Raw genomic sequence first — 18,267 nt, 5'->3', positions numbered from 1 at the left:
ATGATATTCAGTATAAGAAGCCAGACATAAAGGGCACATATTGTATGATTCCAGTCACATGAAATATTGAGAATAGGCATATCCGTGGAGACAGAAAGCACATTTGTGGTGGCCACGGCCTGAGCATAGGTGGAATAGAAGAGACTAATGGGGATGAGGTTTCTTTTTGAGGTGATTAAATGTTCTGGTATTAGTGCCGATGGTTGCACAACTTTGTGACTAGATTATCAATCACTAAATTCTACACTTTTCAAAGGGTGAATTTTGTGGTATGTGAATTATGTCTCAACTTAAAAAATGGTGATTAATAAATGTGATTTTTAAAATAACATGGGGAACATTATCATGAGTTTTATTTGCTTCCTGCCATCCTAAGCTCTGTAGATATGAAAAAAGACACACACACACCCCAAATGAGAACAAGCACTATTTACTGAGAACTTGTCTATAGAGCACGGGAGTCAGCCACCACCACTCACATCAGGCTGAGACTCAGGGCACACATAAGAGTGGGGACACTTTCTGATGGCAAAGAAAAGGAAGGCATGTGCTCCCCAGAGCTTGTGATGTGAGGAGGCTGGAGACAAGTTGATAGGAAGAGGGTCGTCCTAAGTGATTACTTAAGGGAACATATTTGGCTTTCCCCGCATTTGGTTCTACATGGAAAGGACTGAAAATGACGAAGCTGTGAGTCATTCACCAAATCCTGACCCTTCGGGTCTATTGCTGCAGAGGTTGGAGTCTGGTTTTCCAGATTGGTTTCTGCAGGGTGTGGGGCAGGGCCTTGTGGCTGGAGGGAGAGGTTCCCAGGCTTCCAGGTGGATTTAGAAAATTCTGCATCCCAAAATCCTTCTTCATCATCTTCAACCAATCAGAGACTCTGTGGGTAGAGAAACTTGAATCAATGTCTTTAAAATTAACTGCAAACAGAATTGAAAATGACTAATGTACAATATAATGACATACTAAAAGGCAAATATCAATAGAAGAATCAAACAGAATTTTATAAATTCCTTCCAAGCAATGAATATGCTCAATGAAAATCACACACTCATGAACTTCAGTATTTGGTAGTACATATCTGTGTGAAAAGAATTTTCAAATATGAAATGTATAAACAATGCAAAATCTCCTTATAAGTCAGCATTAACAGCTGAAATTTTGATGATAGGAACATGTAATAAGCTAAATGGCATCCCCCTTGCAAAAGAATTCCATTTTTCTCATTAGCAGAATTGTATCACAAAAAAATGTACTAAATATATTTTAAATTTCATAGATAAACATTTTGTGAAAAGAACTGCAAACTATAGTAATTATTACAGTAATGTCAACTTACTGTAAATCTTAGGATTTCTTATTTCACTAATGTTCACATTGTAGTGAATCTCATGACAAAAAGAGTTCATTAAATTTTCTTCTTGACCGAATACCGAAATCTGGCCTTCTGGTCGACCTTGCCGCTGCAGACGCCAAGTGACATGCAACTGGTGTGAACCTCAACAGAAAGTATCCAGATTGCACACGGGCGAAGGCGCAACGCCACGCTCCTGACAACCGGCCTCGACTCAGGCCACCATCGGTCCCCTTTCTCGCCCTGGGGTGTCCTCCCCTGCGCCCGCACGTCTGTAGGCCGTTCACTGTCTGCAGAGCTTCTTCAGAGAAGCTACCGACAACCGCGCCCACCCAGGGCCTCGGCCAGGCTCGTGTCTCCTCCCGACCATCACGGATGCTCCGGGCGGTCCCTGTTTCCCAAAGAGAAACGACAACGACTTACGACCACCGTAGCCTAGGAGGAACTGCCGCCCCTCCAGGAGCGCCCTACACGCTTGCCCTCGAAAGTCCGAGGTGAGGGGACCTGAACAGTTTCGAAACGCAAGCGCCACGCTGACGAGGCCACCAAGGTGGGGACGAGAGCTCCCCGCATAGACGTCGGTTCAATCTGCCGGGTGGCTCCTGTCTGTTGACCCGCATCCTGTGCCCCTGCCTCAGGGCAAGATCCGCCCCCGTGACCGCCTCGAGTGGAATCCGGAGAAACTGAAGTGGAACCCGTTGAGCAGCCCCACCGCCAGGACTGCACCATGATGGACCCGGACCCCCAGCCGGCGAGGAGGCACCGACGGATCGTGACACACGGTGTACGACGCTGGTCACGGACATCCTCTCGTGGTCGCGCGTAACAGGACGTGACGTCTCCGCGGGCGCCAAGGGGCACAAGAGACTGCTGGTCGACAGGCGCAGACCTCCCCAGAAACCTGCGAGGGAGCTCAGCGCCAGCCCCACAACACACGTCTCTCCACATTCAATCTCTGGTGAGAGCAGGAGGCGCCCATCACTCCGCACCACCGGGATGGTCGCCGCCAGCGTCGCCGGCCTCAAGGAAATCTGGCCCGCGCCTGGGGGACGAGTCACATCCCTCGCGAAGGTCGCCAGAGCTCAGAAGGGAAGGGATAATATAAAATTGGCCGCCAGGTGGCTCCCGACAACGGGTTCGAACGTCAGCGGGATGGATTCTGATCGCTGGTCGGCGAGGGATCAGCTCCGACCGCCCAAACGCTCGAGTTCGTCTCGGGCTGTCCACCTAGGAGCTACCGGCCCCCAGCAGCGGACGGGGCTGGGAAGATTTGTGCAGGAGGCTGCCGCGAAGGAGATGCGCTCCTCACGCCAATGTGGAGAATTCTGCAGTCAGAACCCTGACTCTGGACACTTGGGTTCCCTTAGTGCCCAGCCTATTACCTCCTTATCAGGAGACCTTAGCAATTCACTTGGTTGCTCCAATTATCTCTGCCCACCCTACACCTGTGCAGCTCTTCTCTCCATGAGCCTAGAGCTGCTTTCCCAAGGAAGACAACCCCATGCCATTGCAGGTAGGAGCCAAGGAGACAACTGAACATTTGCATCTGGAACTATGAGAGAAATTTTATGTATCCAACGCAGGAAGATACAAGACTGAGAGGGTCTTATAACTTTAGCACCACATGAGCATAGCTTTCATGCAACAGTGACGCACACTCGGCAAGTCCAGGGGTGTCAGGAAGAAGAAACACACACACACACGCACACACACAAGCACACACACACACACATCTCCAGGTCTAATAAGAACACTTACCAGGGCTGGCAATGGTGGGAGCAGAAAGCCCATTGTTCCCACCTCTGGGGTTCCCTGGGCTAGAATCCCAGCTCATTCAGGCAGATCCTGGTTGTTTTACTGATGGATCTGTGTGGGAGTGAGGTCTTGGAGCTCCCCAGACTGTCATTTGCTGTCCAGTGCTCTACACTTTGTTCTATGTACTATGCCCCTTCTCCTCCATACACAGTCACAATTAAGAAAATAAGAATCTGTAGACATTGCATTCAACTTTCTAATTTGAATGAAGGTTAAGAACACAAAGGAACAGAGTTATGTGAATAATTTTGCTAAGGAACTTACTTTTATTTTTTTGAAGCTATCAGAATGCTTATGAGTAGTCTGTAAAAGGTTAATCTTTTTTAAAATTAGGAAAAATAAATGATTCTTTAGTGCTATCTCTCACCAAACCCCAAATCACCCCAGCACTTATAACACAGGACTCAACTGATGAAACGTCTGCTCCCCCCTGGCCTAGAGATTTCTGTTCTGAGTTATTCTCTATCCCCTGTGTTCACTGCATTCCTAAGTCCACTGCAGCCAGTAACATGATGAAGGAGGCCACTGAGCCCAAAGGATGACCTTTCAAAAAAGAGAAGGAAAAAACCTCTCCCGTCTCCTGTGAGGTCACAGCCTTAATGGAGGCTGGAGCAAGTGAAAGTAAATGTTGGGAAAGAGAGTGTTTCTACATTGGTCCCTGACCTGCCATATCCCTAAAAGAATGGTGAACATAACTGGCGTTAATATTTCCTGGGTGCACTTAGAAGATCCAGACCCAAAGTACAAACCTAACCATTTGGCAAAAGATGGATCACTACAGGAACAAAAGTAAGCCTTTTTTTCTCACCTGTTGTTTCATTATCAGGAACTCTGGCACTACCTGACCTCCTCTGCATCCTTATGCAGGGACAATCTGAAAGTCAAGCAGATAAATCTGAGGAAAGAGAAAGCAGCCATGAGAACCCAGCCTTTCAAAGTATTGTTAGATACATCAGGCATCAATCCCCAACCACTCAGCTGGGAGTGACTCCTCCCACCTTACCCACAGACATGCTCAGACAGAAGGAACGCTTTTCCTTCCCATGGTCAAGAACAAGGCTGCATTGCCTACTCGGCTTGTGTAGAGGATGCAATATCCCCATTTTGCAGAAAACAATGCAAATTATGGGGTGTTATACTTTGATTCGACTTACTGTTCAGTTATTATTTTATTAATATTCAGTTCCTAGGATTAACACTAATTCCCAGATAACCCTTACCATGGTCTTCTGGCGAGTCCTGTCTCCACATCAAGGACACCTCTTGAAAAGTTCTCATTTAATAATTCTTGGTGAAAGGCACCTTCATTTGCTCCAACACCCATTCCAGGACTTTAGCACCCCACCTTCCCTGTTGCGCCCCCCGCCACATTGGATGCCCTTGCCCTCAGTCACTTGGTTCCTCCCCATGTGGAAATCAGCAACATCAGAGCCTCAACCCTAGCTCTGCCCTCCATGTCCTTGGACATGTGGCCAGGAGATTTTCTATCAATTTAATGAAGGATGGAACAATCTGAGGACCCATGTCTTTTGACATCACATGTCAAACACTAACCTGGGCTTCAATGAAAAGGTAATTGATTAAACATAGCTCATGGATATAGTGTTTGAAACATAAAGAAGACCTAAAACTTAATCAGAAAGCTATGACCAGTGAGGGTTTACCAGATAGAAAATCTGTGAATTCAGCAAAGTAACATTACCTGTGAATGTAAATAACATGGGAAGATTTTCAATGAAGACCATCACTGAGGAAGCCGTCTAGAAATCTCATGAAGAGAAGTGACTGAATGAGTATTATGTGAGTAATTTTTAACAGCCTCTCTTTCCTTGTCAATAGCAGGGATTTCGTGCTGAAGAAGAGCCCACTGAATGCAATGAATATGAGGACATGTCATATACAACAACCTTAACTCCACGTGTGTTACACTTTCAGCCCGAATGGGAGAGACTTCAGCCGTTATTCCTCATTGAATTAACATAAGCAAATTATACTAGAGGGAAACCATGCAGATCTCAGAATGTGGAAGGTTTTTAGTCACCCTCCAACCTTAGACAACATGAGAGAGTGCACCCTGGAGTGACTCTTGCAAATGTCCTGAACGTGGGAAATAATTCAGCTGAAGCCTCGCATTTATACACCAACAGCTCACACTGGAGAAGACGAACCTTATAAAGGTAATGTAGCGAGAGAGCTGACTTTTATTCACACCAATAAACTCACACGGAAGAGAAGCCCTATATTTGGAATGACTGTGGAAGAGCTTACAGTGACCATCCAACACTTTAATATCATGAGCACATTCACACAAGAGAGAAACCACAATTAATATCATTTATGTGAGAAAACACTTAGTCAAAGCCATAACCTTAGTCATGGGGGAGAATTCACACTGATGAGAAACCCTACAAATGCAATGAATGTGGAAAAGCATTTAAACGCAGCTCTCATGCTTATACGCACTAGAAAACTCGAAGGAGAGACACCCTATGTCTGGAATCCATGTGGTGTAGTCTTTAATCAGAGCTCCCACTTTTATCAACACCAGCGAATTCATACTGAGTAGAAACCCTGTGTCTGTAATCAAGGATATTGAGCCTTCAGCCAGAAATTATCCCTTTTAAACCACCAGGAAAGTCATGTGGAGAGAAACCCTGGCCCTGTAATAATGGTGGAAGAGCCTTCAGTTGGAGCTCCAGCCTCAGAATACACAGAGAACTCAGAGTGGGCTGCATCCCTGACACAGTAGAGAAGACATCCCAAGGTTTACTACGAGGAGAACCCTCTTGGTGTAAGCCATCTAATCACTGCTGTAGAAGAAATCTGATGAAATGAATGCTAGCGTTCCATTAGTCATGGAGTCATTAGACGTGAGAGGGTTCACACTGAAAAAATAGTCTCAGTGTAATGAAGGAAGAACATTCTTCAGTGATTCATTATTCCTGACTGAACAAGAAAATGCTCACACTGAGGAGATGCCAATTCTAAAGACAATGTGGAAAATCTTTCACTTGCTATTCACATCAGAAAACTCATACTGGGAAAATAGTCTATAAAGAATGTGTTAGCATGCAATTGAGTCAATAATTCAGTCCTTCAGCAATTGTCTTATTATTAAATATACAATATAAAGATGTAGATGGTGAAGGGGTTTGAGAAGTGCTGCAAGCAATATTCAGTATCAAGTAAGAAGAAACGAGGCAAACCTGCTTCAGTAGCTCATTCAAATGTGTCATTCAAAATCATGAAATATTGTGATACGTAAGAATGGGCCCATTTTCTGTTAATACTCTGTCACTGTTGATCAGTTAGACACTTTCTGTCTTTATAAAATTATCACCATAATTACAAAGACTGGGATCAGTCAGGAAACAACGATGAATGTTAACTGAAAATGTAAAGCATAGTATGATGTGTGTTAACTCTTACATTAGCATCCAAATATGTGTATACACATTCAGGATGAATGGCTTCAAGGATAATTACACACATACTTTGTGATTAACCTCTGCTGCTTCAATTAATTCTATTACTTAACTTGCATTTACTATTTCCCGTATGACTTAAAAATTATACATTAATTATATTTAAAGAAAGGTGAATAATTGTGGGTACCTGGACAGGAAGAACTCAAGAATTCAGAGTCGGACGGTGGTTTAATCCTTACTTAGCATTTTGTAGCCAAGGGTTTCTTTGTTTGTTTTGTCCAAGAAGAACAGATAAATATCTTCAGGACTGAGAAAGTAAAAGATCTTTGCAGACATAAAAAGAGTTCTACTTAAAGAATGTATTAGAACATTGAGGGGTGCATATACTAAATCACGTAAACACAATGGAGATCCCTCAGAGAGCCATTGGTAAGTCTACCTTTAAAGCTTTACTCTTTGATGTAGAAAAATGGTACTAAAAAAAGTTCCTGGAGAAAGGTCACCATAGAGACAATGTCTATTTTGTCAATTAAACCTTCAAGAAGGCTAGTTAGGGAGAGTGTACAGGCTGCATGATGAGTTCTGGCCCTTTTTCAGTTCAATTTTTTTTCTTTGTTGGCCAAAACATTCGTTATAGCCCTGAGGTCCATTGGAGTCTAATGGGTTGAGAAATGGTATTCTAGGACCTATAAAGCCCATCATGGGGACTTTCCTAGCATTCCAGAGGTTAAGACTTCAACTTCCAATGCAGGGAGTGTGGGTTCGATCCCTGGTTGGGGAGCTAAGATCTCACATGGCTCACAGGCAAAAAACCAAAACAGAAAACAGTAAATTGTAACAAATTCAATTAAAAAACTTTTAAAATGGTCCACATCAAAAAAAAAATCTTTAAAAAAAATTTTTTTAAAAACCCATGATGTTACCTGCAACATTACTGTGTGTACATGCATCTGAGTGCACACACAGACACCCATTCAAGGGAGGGACAGTGTAACAACTATCTGATCATAAAGGGAAAATGCGATTCAGGAATTATTAGCATAAAGGATTCATGCAGGAGAAAAATAAGATAAATCATTGTTTATTCATTTATAAATTTTCATTCATTTGTAAACTGTTCATTTATTTATAAACTTTTCAATTATTAAATATTTAATGAGAACTTCCAATATTTCAGAACCTGGATTGTTATGATGATTAAACATAAATAGCAGAACGCCTTTCTCTTCATAGAACTCTATATTCTAACGCAGGCAATAAGAATAAATTGCAAAACAAAATTTCTGACATTAAAAAAAAGACATGTTCATACATTGTATAGTCACAAAATATCACTACTGGTCTACAATAAAAAGTTGGCACTTCATAAAATAAAATTGACATTTAAAACAGTCTCAATTCTGGAAATTTGAAAAGTTATATATTTTTAGAAAGACTGGTTAGTAAAAATAGTTTACAAAATTCTCAATTTTAGAAAAGTTTGTCTTCATGAATTGGGGAGAGCAAAGCTAGATTTCCTGTCTTAAGATCCAGGTTTGCTCTTCTCTATATTCCAAAATAAAAATTTTAAATTGTTAGAATTCAAAACTACATGTTTGAAAATCAGTAACGATTTTTATAAGGATAAAAATTCTGCTGCATGTGCCTCTTAAAATTCCTTTCATTATCCATTTTATTCAAAATTCAACCGGTTACCATTTTAAAGGATAACAGACAAGAGGATTGCTATCTTGCTCTGTATATTGGGCTCTTAATTCCTTTCTAATTTTTTTGATAGCCCAAAGCAATCCAAAATAACACATTATTATCATAAAATCCAGAATTTCCCAGTGTGTTCTGTAGTGTATAGAGTCCCAATGCGATTATATACACTTGTGGTAAATTTGAAGTTATATGTATTCCTAAATGCAAAATAAAAATCTAAAAATGCATTTACCTATATGTTTCATTATGCAATAATGCCCTTTTAAGAAAGAAATGGCTTACCAGATGCAAGAATACCTGGAAGTTGCATAATATGTTTTTATATTTAATAACAGAAAATAAGGTAATAAGTGATTTTTTTGTTGTTATATATTTTTATATTCTTTTGTAAATTACATATTCATTGCTTCATCAATGTGATTTTTTTCTGGTTTATTTTACTCCAGTGTGAATTATAGTGCATTAACTCTTGATAGTTTTCTATTAGAAAATGATTCTTGATGAAATTCTCCATGATCAATTAACTTTGATAAACACTGCCACAGGCAAGACATGTCACCAAACCAAAATTTAAAGTAAATACTTTTATGGCTTACAATGTCCTATTTTGAGGCTCAGAAATATGTAGCAGTTTTTGCAGTTGATGCTAATTTGTGTGGGTGCTAGGTTTTAGTTACACTAATTTGTGATTATTTCTGAGATGAAAATAAAAATATCTGCAGGTGGATTCCCTTCCTCAGTGCAGGAATAATTGTGAATTAGTGTTTATTCTAACTGAGATTACTGAGAGTAATGTAACATAGTTACTTCTACCTAAAGTTTGTTTCCAGGGATAAAATTCGCTAAATGTTTAACTGTTTTAAAAGTATAAATCCCAGCATATGAGTTTCAAAAATTTTTTTCCCCACTTTTCTGGAGCAAGGGTTGGCAAACTTGTGTAAAGGACCAGAGAGTAAATATTTTAGATTCGCCATATGATGTCTGTTATTTCTACTCAGCTCAGTCATTGTAGCCAAAAAGCAGCTACAGTAAAATGTAAATAAAGCAGTATAACTGTGTTTCAATAAAAACATTATTTATAGACAGGAAATTTGAATGCTATATAATTTTCGTGTGTTGCAAATACTCTTTTTATGAATTATTTTCAGCCATTTAAAAATATAAAAACCACTCTTAGCTTGCAGTTCCTACCAGCACAAGCTGGGTGTGGAATTTGGCCAATGGGATGTAGGATGCAAGGGCCTGTTCTCTCGAGTTACAGTACAAACATCCCTCATTAGAGACCAGCATTTCAAAACGAATTGATTGTACTAGCCCTGCGCCAGAAAATATGAAAACTACAATCAAAACAAAAAACAAGTTACCGAAATCTGCCCAAGATGTGAGGGGATTTACTCCTCCCCCAGGATGCCCCCCTCTGCTCATGTATGGTCCCCTCCTGTTGGCGTCCCCAGCCACCAGCAGTGAGTGAGACTGTCCTGTCCCTCTGCTCCCTGTCCGACCGCATGCAGGGGCCCAAAGAGTTCTCAGCAATAGTTATTTACGGGGCACAGATCCTCATCCATCAATTCACTACTAACTTCTGTGGCTCCCAGAGGGACAGAAAGCCGCCTTTCCAGCCCCACGCCTGGCTTGGAGTCCAGCCGCTAAGAGTCCAGCCTCTCTGAGGGTTAATGGCCAGCGGAGTCTGGCGGCTGTTGTGGGTTCTCTGCACCCAAATGGGGTTGGGGCCATGACCTGTTCTTCAGTCTCACGGCCAACACCAGCGGATGACTCTGACAGTTCAAGTCACCAAACGTCTTATTTTGGCAGGGGCCAGAGCACCTTCTACAAAACAGTTATAAAGAATATTTCTTTCGTCCAGGATGGGAAATCTGGGCCCTTTCACACCAGAGACAAGGATCAAAGAAGTAGCACGCGGGGTGCAGTAAGTAGTTGACCCCCGCGTTGTTGTTCCAGTGCCGGCCCTGCCCGCAGCCTGCAGCCAGCGAAGCGGCCCGGCGCTGCGTCCATCGGCTCTTAGGCTACAGACCGGGAAGCACGTGGAGCCAGAAGTGGAAGCGGCCCGGTGTCCCGGGACCGGCTAGGAGAACCCCGACGGCGCCTCTGGCGTCAGTGTCTCCACGGCTCCGCCTGCAGCTCGCCCGGCAGGTCCGGAAGGAGCGACCGCGGGGAGGGCGGAGCACACGGCAGGGCTCCGGGCTGGGGCGGCGATCGCTGCTGGGCCCATCCCCGCACGAGCTCCTGCCTCCGTCGCTGACGTCGCAGGTGCTGGATGCATGGCGGGAGCCCTGGAGGCGGCGAGGAGAGGAGCGGGGCGGCCTACAGGCCCAGGAGATGGTCCCGCTCCTCCGCGCTCACGGGAAGCGGCAGTCATGGGAGCACCCCGGGCGGTACAGCGGATCCTCGGCCCGGCAGAGGGCTTCCCGCCGGCCGGGCTCAGCCCCGCGGGGCAGGAACCGCACCCGCTTCTCTCCCTCGGCGCACAGACCAGCCCGGTGTCTCTGCCGCCGCCACGGGAAATTGGGGTCGGAGGACAGAGAGAAGGGGCGCGATCCCAGCATATCCTCTGGCACCTGGAGGCTGCCTCATCCTCCGCAGACAGGGGCATGTCCCTGAACTTGGCGGCGGGGCCCAGGGCCTCAGAAGCGCCGGTGCCCTGGCCCCTCCCCAAGCAGAGGACATGGTGCTCATTTTGAAATGTATAGAAATTCCAAATTACTCTGTTGTGTAACAAGAAGTAACATAGTGTTGTAGATCAGTTATATTTCAACAGTCAACCAACAAGCAAACAAACTCATCCAATAACAGTCCGATTTGTGGTCCACAGAGGCAGGGCGTGGGAAGGGGTGGGACTGGATGAAGGTGGCCCAAACTGCAAGCATCCACTAGTAAGAGATACCAGGGATGCAAGGTAGCACATGATAAAGATAATTAACACTTGTGTCTCCTATACATAGAAGTGGTTCAGAGAATTAATTATAAAGGTTCCCACCACAAGAAAAACACATTTTTCTATTTCTCTAATTTTGTGTCTATATGAGATGATGAAAGTTCCCTAAATTTAGTGTGATAATCATTTCATAACATATGTAAGTCAAATCATTATACACTGTAAAGTTACACGGTGCTCTATGTCAGTTATACCTCAGTAAAACTGGGAGAAGATAAATGAATAAATAAAATGGTGCCCCATTGAATCTCGATTAAAATGGATGCTAAATGGAATTTTAGTGGGCATGTGCAGCAGTTTTTGTATTCTCATAAAAACCATTATGGATTTTCAAAAGTGTATTTTGTAATTGAACAGTTAATTTAAAAATACTTATTTCATAATATTTTGAACAATTATCTTGGCTGTTAGAAAGGGAAATCTATCTTTATTCTTCCCAAATCTTGCAGAATAGCTTTTCAAAGGTTCAGAATTTTGTAAAATATTTTTTAAAAACCCAGTCTTTTTGACAATTTTTGGCCTTCCAAAGTTCTATAATGATACTGTTATAAATCTCAATTTTGTTTTATAAAGTGGCAACTTTTCTTTGTAAATTAGGAGCAAACATTTTGTAGTTACACAATTTGTAAACCCTTATGTATGTTTGATTTTCAATATCAGGAATTTTATATTGCAGTGTATTTGAATTGACTGCGTTAGAATGTAGAGTTCTACGAAGATAGGAACATTGTATTATTTACATTTTAGTCCTCATAACAAGCCAAGTTCTGAAATCCTGGAAGCTTTCAGTAAATATTCATTAATAATTGAAAATTTGATAAATTAATGACTAAGGTAACTTAGATGCTCTCTCTCCTGATGACACATTTATACCATTGATTCCAGACTCACATTTTCTTTTTAGATTCAGATGGAGGCTATATGCTCTCTCCCTTGCTTGCACGTTTGTGTGTGTGCGTGTGCATGTACACAGACAGGAGCACAGACACAAATGTTGCAGGCAACATCCCATGCTTTATAGCCCCCTACAATACCATGCTTTCACCCATTAGACATCCGTGGACTTTAGGGTTATAATGAATGTTTTTAGGCCAACAGAGGAAAAGCAATGTATCTGAAGAGGAGCAAGACCTTATCAGGAAGCCCCTACCCTCTCCAAATCTGAAAATGGAACTCTCCATGTCTGCAATGATTTTTTTTTATCTTACCTTATTTTATTTATTGGGGCTATAGTTGTTTTACAATGTTGTGTTTCTGGAATGATCTTCCACTTTCTTCATTCTGACATATCTATCTGTTCTTTGTGGGGGAAAAAACATTTTGGCTAAGAAATTCTGTTGCAGGAATAAACCCCTGCAAAATTTCTTGGAATTTTCATGGCCGGGTCCAAAAATTCTCCAGGACTAGGAATCTTGTGAAAAAATTAAGTTTATTTGTAATTCAATTTTAAGTCTTAAGAGGCACATTGAGTGAAAATATAAAAGGAATAGAATAATTGAAGCACCAGATTTTACAGTGTTTTGAGACAGAGGGCTTCTCACCTTGTGAATTCATCAGTGTGAATAGAAGTTAAGGCTCTGCTGAAGTGTGTCCCACATTTATCACATTAAGAGTTCTCTCCAGTGTGAGTTTCTGGTGTATTTAAATGTGAGGCTGCAGCTAAACTATCCGCCACGTTTATAACATATATAGGTGCTCACTTCAGGGTGAGTTTTCTCATGACATCTAAGGTTACAGCATTGTCTACAAGCCTTCCCACATTGATGAGACCTGCATGGTTTCACTCCAGTATAAATTATCTTATGTTAATTCAAAGATGAATAAAGGCTGAAGGCTCTTCCAAATTGATTGCAAGCATAGGGTTTCTGTCCTGTGAGAGGTCACTCATGTGGCGTGATAGTTGAGTTCTATGTGAAATCTCCTCATATTTGTTACATTCAGTGGGCTCTTCTCCAGTGTGAAGTCCCTACTATTGATAAGGAAAGGAAAGACTGTTAAAAGTTTGCTCACATAAAATTCATTTCTATACTTCTCTACACATGAATTCTAGGCTCCTCCCTCAGTGATGGTCTCCACTAACTACCAACCCCACCATGTTACTTATATTCACATAGAGTCTCACTTTGCTGAATTCATATAGATTTTTCTAACTTGTAGCCTCTCACTGCCATCGTTTTCTGATTAAGTTTTCGGCCTTCTTTATTTTTCAAACACTATATACATGAACTACATTTAAGCAACTGCCCTTTTGAAACTCAAGGTACAGTTTGTTTTTGGGGAAAAATGGTTCCAAATGAAAACTATTCAAAAGCCTCTGCCGGGCCAGCGTTTAAGTCCCCTTTCAGTCAGATGGTTGGGCTGAATTCCTCTTACCCTAAGATCATATCTCTTATGTGGACAGCGGGGTTTATTCCCGTAAACTTACTATTGACCTTCAGATAAATGGCTTCTTCCTGAAGCTACTGTCTGTGAACATGTTTAAAATTGATCTTTAACACAGAGAAAAGGTATGAAATGGAGCAATATATAAGAAATTGGAAACATATTATAGGATATTGACAATTAGAATATATCTTGAAGGGTAAAACAAACGAAAAATAAAATGGCTGGGATGTTGGTGAGATAAGGATGAGGAAAAGCACCGGAAGGGAGAGACTGAAACAATGGGTGCTGCGTTGACGTTTAGCACCAGTCGCCACAGAGCCATCCTTTCCTCTAAGGCCAAGGAATATACGGAAGGTTAGATTAATAAGATTGATACGTTCACAGAATTGTGACACTATTGGAGGGATTTTTCTACATTGACTTCAACAAGATTTCAGAGACATTTCACTCAAAGAAACCTGCAATTGACATTACCCCAGGTCTGGATGAAGTTCACAATCACATGTCTTCAAAGTCACTGATTCCTAAAAACATGCAGGACATTCTGGTTCAGGCTGCCCCATTTACCCAAATGTCCAGAGGTGATGGTCGAGGGTGACAGTAATGAGAAAAGGCAGTTGTGTGTATCAAAAGCCCAAACCTGTTTGACGTCAAGTCCAATGTTCCTCTGGGCTGACTTGGCGTATGCCTTTCAGGTGCATCACAGAGATGGGCACACTCTGAATACAGAGTGACTTTCATGGTAAAGGAGCATCACATGAGGGGTGGTGTGAAATAACCTGCACAGTCCACAACAGAATGTTAATTCTGAGCTGACTGGCAATTAAAAAATGTGTACTTGGGAATTCATAAATATCCCTGCTCCCCACTACTTTCAGTTAAATCTACAGACTTAGCACAAGACAGGCAATATACATGTTCCGCCACTTATCAGCAGTGACTACAGGCAAAGTATTCCCCAATACAAACCTCACTGTTCTCATGTGGGAAATACTTTAATAACCTTTCAAGAGAGTTGAGTGATTAAATGAGCTGACATGACATGTTTGAACATAACAAAACTCAATAAATAAAAGCTACAGGTGAATTAGTCATTAAAAAGTCAGAGAGCCTTGATGCCATGTCCACCATTTTGTGTGAGTGAACAGACTGTGTATACAACTTGGGGTCCGCAGTTGCTGCCTACCTAACCTCGACACAGACCATGCATTCATCACCAGATAGGAGGACAGACGGGCTCAGCTTCACAAGCCAGCGGTCCCGGGGCTGCCAAACTGTAAGATGATCCCCAACTGACCTTTCCTGTGGGTTGAGGTCCCTCTTTCCCTCCTCGTTTCCTGGGACCTCATCGCTTTGACTATCATTGTCTCTCCTGTAGATTCCTCCTGTCTTCCCTGCTCAGAGACTAATCGGAGACTCTCGATGGTCCAGGGCTCTCCAGGGCTTCACATATCGTCACGATTTCTTAAGCGTTCCTCTACCTACTATATCCTACTCAATGCACCAATTAAGGAAAAAATGCTTTCTGTAAAGTGATTCCAGTTTCTGAACAAAGGTTACCTAAACAGGGGGAAAATGGCTGGTTTGGAACAAGAATGAATGGAAGTATTTTGTTGTGACTTTTTAGAGTTTTCAAAATAGTCAATTGTATTCTGAGAAAACAGATTAAAAATTGGAGAAACAAAGGAAAAAAAAAAGCAAATTGGCCCCACCCTCCCCTCTGGGCCAGTCCTGCTGAAGGGCTTCTTCTCTTTCTCCTACCCCGTCAGCTCTGCACAGCCCTCTAGCCAACATCTCTGACCCTGGACGTATTGAACTCACCCGTCCACACACCTCCTCCCCTGCCAGACGTTGAACTTCTGTTCTTGCTCAACCCTCCACTTGTGCCCATCACAGGACAGAGTTCACTGCACCGCAGACTCGCTTATGGAGTGAGTCACACCCCCGTCAAGCCCATGGCTGAGGGGAGAGAAATACAACCTCTCATGTGTCCTCTTTACCATCACAGCCTTCATGGAGTCTGGAGCACCTCGGTGTAAATGTTGGAAAAGAGACGGTTGCTGTATTAGCTCTTGCCCTACTCCACGATACTCACAGAGTTGCCAGACGACAGGACTTGTGCTCAGAGCCTTCACTTCCACCAGGATACACTTAGAGCACTCAGTCCAAGTGGTGACACCTTTCTATCCACCGGAAACAAAGTTACCATACCAGGAGAAAGAGCAAGTCCCCACTCACCTGAGGACACATTGCCAAGAACTCAGCTGCTAGTATTCTCTCTCAGAGACACTGTTTACTCTGAGCAGGCAAATCCAAGGAAAGGGAAGAAAGCCATGAGACTTGAATCCTATCTAGAGTTTTCAGACCTAAGAGTCATGAACCCATAAATCTTTACCTGGGAGTGAACAACCACCCCATCTGCAAATGTGAATCGGTCTATGAGAAAAGAGGAGTAATCTTGTTTCCCACGGTCAAACTCAGAAGGTTTTGGCTACTGTTTCTCATAAGGGAAATATTAGTTTCCTAAATTTATTTATTAGGAAATAAAAATCAAAGAGTTTTTAAAGGTAATTAACCCATGATATTCCAAGTTATTAGTCAGTTTCCTCCCTCGCTCCAAATGCTAGGAGAACCTCCAGTGCACTGACCCCACTCTCCTAACATGTGTGCCAACCGTCTTCATTTTTATTCCAAATTAATCAAATCAAGTAATTTCAACATATAGTTATGAAGACCAACAATTTCCATATTCCTCTTTCCATATTCCTTCCAAATTCATCACATTTGCTGGTCAAGATTCCAATCTTGGAGGGCTCCAAGTACCTGCTTCTTCCATGACTGAATTTAACTAGGATATTAAATCTGGTAGGGTTCACAAATCTCCCAACATCTTTCAAATATCCCTGGACATTGTACTATATCTAGATGATTAAGTCTTATTCTATGCCTCACAAATATTTCAGACCTTCTCCATATCTTTTGATTTTTAATCATTCTCAGTATTTTCGCCACTTTCCACAAAAGGGACCACCTTCTACTAGACAGATTAATCAGATAATTTGAGGAAATTCTTCAGCTCACTGTCACAAAATCTACAAATATTCCTCACGGTTTATTCCCAAGCCCATAGTAAGAATTGAAGAATCATCTCTTCCTTGGCCAAACCCAATTTCTCCAATTGTATTTTTTTCTCTCCTGCCTCCCTGGAAACTTCATGTAATTGATTATAATTTAATTATTATTTACCTTGGTATTAAAATACAGATGCTATAAACCCTAAAAATATCTTCCTTGAATGTTTCATAAAATCAAACAACACCAGTCCTTATATAAAGCCACACAAAACCCACAGCCTGATGGGCTGTTTGTAGGTTAAACATATTTATATAAAGACTAATCCTCCAGCTGCAATTCTCTTCCCAGAACTGGCCACAATTCACAAAACAGTGAGACCTCCGGCCAAGGCATCAAGACTGCTTTTGGAGGTTTTTAGAATATTAGCAAATTAAAGGAATCTCTTATACTTTCCTTACATGTATCTAAGAGGTTAACGTGTTGAGAAGGAAACGTTTGTGTTAAGGAAGTTGTTCCTTGATTAGATTTATCCTGATTGGCATCCAGATTAAAGGATTTCTTTCTTTATGATTATACAATATATGAGGTTATCAGATCTATTAACAGGAGCCCACAGACAATTCTATGCCTGATTCTATAGAAAAAGACTAAAACTTTGAACTCTGGAGTGTGGTAGCTGCATACTTAAGTAAAGACACAAACACAGTTTTTCCACACATTTTGTTTCTGGTGATTACTAAATAAAATTTTCCCCAGGAGGAATCAAAGTCAGTTATTATTCAAAGAATTATTAACTTAAAGATAGTTATTTAATTTGATTAAAGAACATTGGTCACAGGCCATCTGAGAGTAGATTAGGTTACTGTGTACATGGAATCTCTGTGCATTTACAATCCTTATGTAATAGTCAAGAGAAACTTGCTTTATGACTCTACGGTTTACTTTTCTGCAATTGGTGCAGAGAGGAAAACAGGAAAAAAAGAAAAGAAAAAAAAAATGATGAGTAGAGATATCGAGAAATATTACGGGTGTTGCCTGTAGGTTCTATTCAAGACAACAGAGAGAGGAGAGTTACTCAGCTAGTAATTTAAAGAAGGAATCTCTGAGGCACTGACATTTAACCTGAAAGTGAAGTGGTATAAGTGTAGCTGGAACTATGTATGTGTATATCAGGGAGGAGATGAACAGAGACGAGAGCGCTCATTGTAGAGATAAAATCGATGCTTGGTTCTGTTTGTGTGGTTCTGGGACGTTATGTCAATGACTGAGCCCCAAATAATTAGTGGAGCCGCTATCTGAAACTGCAGACGAGAGGAGTAGTAGTTTTTATTTGGGGAGGAAGTTCCTGGCTTCTGTCTGATATACATTTCATTGTAGGTGTCCGCTTCCCATGCAATTATGGATGAGACGTCAGAAATGAAATCTAGCATTCGTTTTTACGCATTATTATCATAGTGGTAACAGCCATAGACTGAATAATTATAACAGTTTTCGAAGATGGTGTATATAGTAAAAAGAGAGAAGAGGGCTACAATGGAGTCTTGAGATGTTGA

The 18,267-nt window shown here is 41.8% G+C and overlaps 1 long non-coding RNA gene across 2 annotated transcripts; it reads right to left on the bottom strand.

The window, feature by feature from the left end:
- Positions 1–414: 414 nt before the first annotated feature.
- On the bottom strand, positions 415–16,438 carry LOC117310814 (uncharacterized). 2 transcript variants are annotated; one of them, XR_004524860.2, is made up of 4 exons: positions 15,461–16,438; positions 3,978–4,064; positions 1,340–1,745; positions 415–880 (listed from the first exon to the last, which is right to left on the bottom strand). It is a non-coding gene; the product is annotated as an uncharacterized lncRNA (long non-coding RNA). The 2 variants fall into 2 exon arrangements; XR_012329537.1 differs by lacking the exon at positions 15,461–16,438 and adding an exon at positions 4,872–4,931.
- Positions 16,439–18,267: the final 1,829 nt, after the last annotated feature.

This window comes from Tursiops truncatus, unplaced genomic scaffold (assembly GCF_011762595.2).
Source record: "Tursiops truncatus isolate mTurTru1 unplaced genomic scaffold, mTurTru1.mat.Y mat_scaffold_39_arrow_ctg1, whole genome shotgun sequence".
Classification (NCBI taxonomy): domain Eukaryota; kingdom Metazoa; phylum Chordata; class Mammalia; order Artiodactyla; family Delphinidae; genus Tursiops; species Tursiops truncatus.
The sequence above is the reverse complement of the archived record's forward strand: the minus strand, read 5'-3'. Positions and strand labels throughout refer to the sequence as shown.